This window comes from Octopus bimaculoides, chromosome 15 (assembly GCF_001194135.2).
Source record: "Octopus bimaculoides isolate UCB-OBI-ISO-001 chromosome 15, ASM119413v2, whole genome shotgun sequence".
NCBI lineage: Eukaryota > Metazoa > Mollusca > Cephalopoda > Octopoda > Octopodidae > Octopus > Octopus bimaculoides.
The window spans coordinates 53,384,157-53,388,626 of NC_068995.1; the positions used below are offsets into that span (position 1 = coordinate 53,384,157).

At 37.0% G+C, this 4,470-nt stretch overlaps 1 protein-coding gene across 1 annotated transcript in view; it reads left to right on the top strand.

Moving 5' to 3' along the window:
* The first annotated feature begins 258 nt into the window (after nt 1-258).
* LOC106878164 (leucine-rich repeat serine/threonine-protein kinase 1) overlaps nt 259-4,470 on the top strand; it is a 97,657-nt gene continuing 93,445 nt past the window's right edge. The window contains exon 1 of the mRNA XM_052973424.1: nt 259-1,773. The gene's annotated coding sequence lies outside the window, so the exon portion shown is untranslated. The remainder of the gene's footprint in view (nt 1,774-4,470) is intronic.

Sequence of the window (4,470 nt, forward strand, 5' to 3'; positions counted from 1 at the left end):
CATCACCCATTGGATTTGAACTTAGATCTTGAGGACCTTGTAACTAAAGACTACGGCATTTCGTCCGATCACTTAACGTTTTCGTCGTAGAAATATATACCGATCCAGTTCTTAAGACTGCAAAGTTGAAAGGCAAAGTCGATCTGGACGGGATTTGAACTCAGAACGTAAGAAGGTACAAGTAAATACCGCAAGGTATTTTAGTTTGAAACTAACGAACCTGTTAATTCATCGCCCTGAAGGACTTGCGTGCATTTTTTTCTGTCGAACACTGCTGTTGTTTTTGCAAAGCTTTCCCGCGATGTTCTAAGCTAGCACGTTATCACATGATCAAGTGACGTCACAGCTAGTTGATCTTGGGACAACGACGACGACGCAAACGTCGGGAGGGGCATTCCGATTCATTGCTTTGCGCTATTATTGTACTGTTGTTTGGCTCCAGGGTTAAACCCGATGCGTGCAGGCGGCCTTCTAAATCTGTTATGTAGAACTTCGTTATCTAATGTGTGTTTTAACTAAGGCTGGAGTATGTGGCTTGGAGGCTGCTATTTCTAGCGTAGAAGTTTCTGCGTTGGCATGTGAACTGTAGTGTAGAATCTTTGCGCTTGAACCTCACGTATGTAACACTGTGAATGAAAAGAAAAAAACTGCAAAAAAAAAAACAAAAACTTCGACTAACTAAAATTATCCAAGAAATTGGTTGACAAAATTTTCCTCTGGTGGGGATGTTTAAAATCTAAACAACGAAGAAGGGAGATAAATCCAACAAGATCAGCGGATCGAAATATTCAACACTACATAATGCAGATTGTTCAGGTCCTCGGTTCGTCTCTCGTTTTCTTATCTCTCGTTGCTTATCCATTCATGCTGCAGTTGCTGACTTTCCGGTGCTGATGCAACGCCAACATATTTTCTGCTGCAGTGTATAGCTTTGCTGTTTGCACCGAGAATGCAAGTGCATCACTAGTCGTCACGAGATGATTTGGCGCTCCAATTTAACTCAAGTCAATTTATTTTCTTTACTCAATAAATAATAATATAGTAATAATGAAAGCGACCTCAATATCAACAGCATACCACTACTGACACGACCTCATTCATAGAATATATCAACTGCAACAGAATAGCAGCAATAGTAACACGAGAAAATAAATAGCTGAACTCCGAGACCGGTATGAGAGTACAAGCAGACGGAGAAGACGTGAAAGAAGAACCGTAACAACAACAATACACCATCGTTATCACCACCAAACAGCATTATTAGTACGCACGAAAACAATAACTTGTCAGTCCCAGCCTGAATTGTAAAGTTTCATGTATATGTGACGAAGCGTGTAAATATGTGATAGAAACGAAAGTCTGACTAAACACAACAGTGAAAGAAGAAGACTGGCGACAACTGCAACGGGAACAAACGATATAAAAATCAATATCAATATCGGCAACTGATATAAATAAATATAAATATCATCTGCACAGAATATAGAACAACGGAACAGTATTCTACGTAACAACGGAACATCTTTCTACGGAACAGTGGAACATACCCCGGGAAAGGGAACAAGCTAAAAGTATTGCAATGGCTTGAGAAATATCTGTATATTCCTTTTAATATTATTATCTTTTACGTCTCCCTTTTATCGATATCCTCCACTTAGATTCCCCGTTTTTCATATTTTGGAATTAAACAACACAGCAACATCGATAGGACCTTAGGATAAACACAAGTCATGTTTGTATTACCAAGTCGCCGTTTGATTCTTAATTAAAATGGTAAGTAATGTTATCAGATGATTTCTTTTGACGTGACCAACTTTTTGTAGAGTATAATTAATTTTTTTCGGGGAAAAAAACCCCTTAATTGTTTTTAAAATTTAACCTCATCCAAACCAAGGAGTACGCGCAAATTTGTATTTCTGAATGATTGATTGAAATATTTTCCTTTTTTTTATTTATTTGTAGCTAGTAATTAAGTGGACTTCATATCGATAGATGAAATATTAAGTTTGCTTTAATTAAGGTCTAAATTCGCAATTACAAACCATAACAATTAATAGTAACTACTCTAACCACTCGTTGTAGAACGATGGTTTACACTGCAAGCACGGGTTGGTTTCATTAAACACTTAAGTAACATGAATTAATTTCTTTGGACTTGAATGTGTTATAAAGAATGATGTCGCAATTATAATGTACTCCTTAATTATTCTATCGATTCTTGAAATACTAAAAGGCAGAGAGTAGACTTGAGTTGAAATCGAACCGGGAAATATAGAGGGACATATCTTTTTTTTTTCTTTCTTATTGTTTCCGTATAGAGATGGCGAATATAGACGATCGAATTTTATCAAAGTATCTTACTGTATTTGGGGGTTTATAAATGATTGTTTTGCCATCAAATGAAAGAAACAAATACACACATATTCACATATCTTGTCTATATATTCAGATATTTCAGGAACCACACCTGTTTAAATATTATTGAATTATTAAATAACAATAATTACAAACCTTACACATTTTCAATATTAAAATCTTTATTTCGTTGTGAAAATAATTTTTTTTTTACAACCATTACCCTACGTGATTGCTTTCTATTTTCTTAATAAATTCGGAGTGCGCGTGTGTGCATTTGAATATATATATATATATATACACACACACATGGGTCTCAAAATGCGTAGATAACTATGAACAAATTGAAATTTTCACCTACACTCTGACGCACTGCGTTTATTAATTATTATTTATTTTCTAATGAACATGCACACATATCTCTGTCTCTCACCCCCTTATCTCTGTTTCTCTCTCTCTCTCTCTCATCTCGCTCTGTGTGTGTGTGTGTATGTGATTGTACGTATGGTAGGTGGATGTGTGCATGGAAAACGTAAGATGTACATTGTGTTCTGTTTTTCATCTCGGTAAAAGCGACGTATTGATTCTAAAATGCTCCGGTTCGTCTGTCGAATGTTGATAACTAGATGCTTGCTGTATCATTTACTATTTATTCCATCCACAGAGAATGCGACGACCTGATGTTTCTATAGCTATTGCGAGATTGATGCTGTTTCACCATGTTTTTCTTCTCATTGATCATTGTGCATTTTATTATTTATTCTCCACCGCCCACTTTCGATTTTCAAATCATTCCATCATTTGCATAAGACGAATGCACTTCGACTTCGATCTGTGTGCATATACCTCTACTTACATAACACACATGTATGTATGTGTGAGTGTGTATATGTGTGTATAGGTGTGCAATGCACACTGCTGTCACCTTTACTCCCGTTTAAGCAATCACGATCAACGCTAACTCCATCACCACCACCATTAATAAACATATCCAGCAACTATAATCACTACCACTTCTTTATAATCTGTGCCACAATCAGCACAAACAACGACTACAGCTAGCATTACTACCACCACTGCTAGAAGTGTCACAATCCAGACGGTTTACAATCTCCACCACCACTATTACTACTACTATTGATAATAATAATAATCATATCTGCACCGCCGGCGCTGCTGCTGCTACCACCAACATGTCAATAATTTTCCTTTCACATTCGGCGCTCGTGTATATTTTAGTGTGTGCGTGTATGTACGCACATACAATAGCGTCGGCAAAAGTTAAACCAAGTGTCGCATTATTTTTGTTATATATATATATATATCAGCAATCTTCCGGTATTAGTAGACGTGTGTGTGTGTATATATATATATATATATATATGTAAGCAATCTTCTTGTATTAGTAGATTGTGTGTGTATATGTGGTATATATATAATTATTATTTTCTTGTCTACGTTTTGTTTGCAATGTCCTGTACCCAGATATGCACCTATATATATACAGGTAGACATATGTATGCACATACCTGTACGTATATATGCATATACTCATTTATTATTTGTTTTACATGATCGAACGCCTGCGTCATCCCTGTTGTAAGTAGTTTTTTCAACTTTATATTTTCTGACGCGACTCTATCTATTTCTCTATCACTTTTTCCCCCTTCTCGTTCTTTCCCTGCTACTACTACGTATCTCTCTTTACCCCTCTCGTTCTTCGTTCTGTTACTACTATATCTCTCTCTTTCCCCTCTCGTTCTTCCTTCTGTCACTACTATATTCCTCTCGTTGCTCACCTATTCTTCTACTTCCTCCCCTTGTTTCTCCCTCTTCCTTACCCCCCCCCCCCTGGTCACATGCTTCCGGTCACTAATCCTTTTCTTCCTTGGCTATCGCCGAGCAAACACGCGAACTTACTTTGTCCCGACTTTCAGTTCGTGCCTCACAGCGTTCATATACACATAATTTTTCACGTCTGGCCGCATAGCCTTTTTTCTTTTCGTTTGTTTTCCTGTCTTGTTTTTTGTCCGCCACTACATTCCTCCATGGCACAGGTTTAATTTGTGTATACAAATTTAATTTGCGGTCCATGGGAAGAGCCGTTTTAACGAT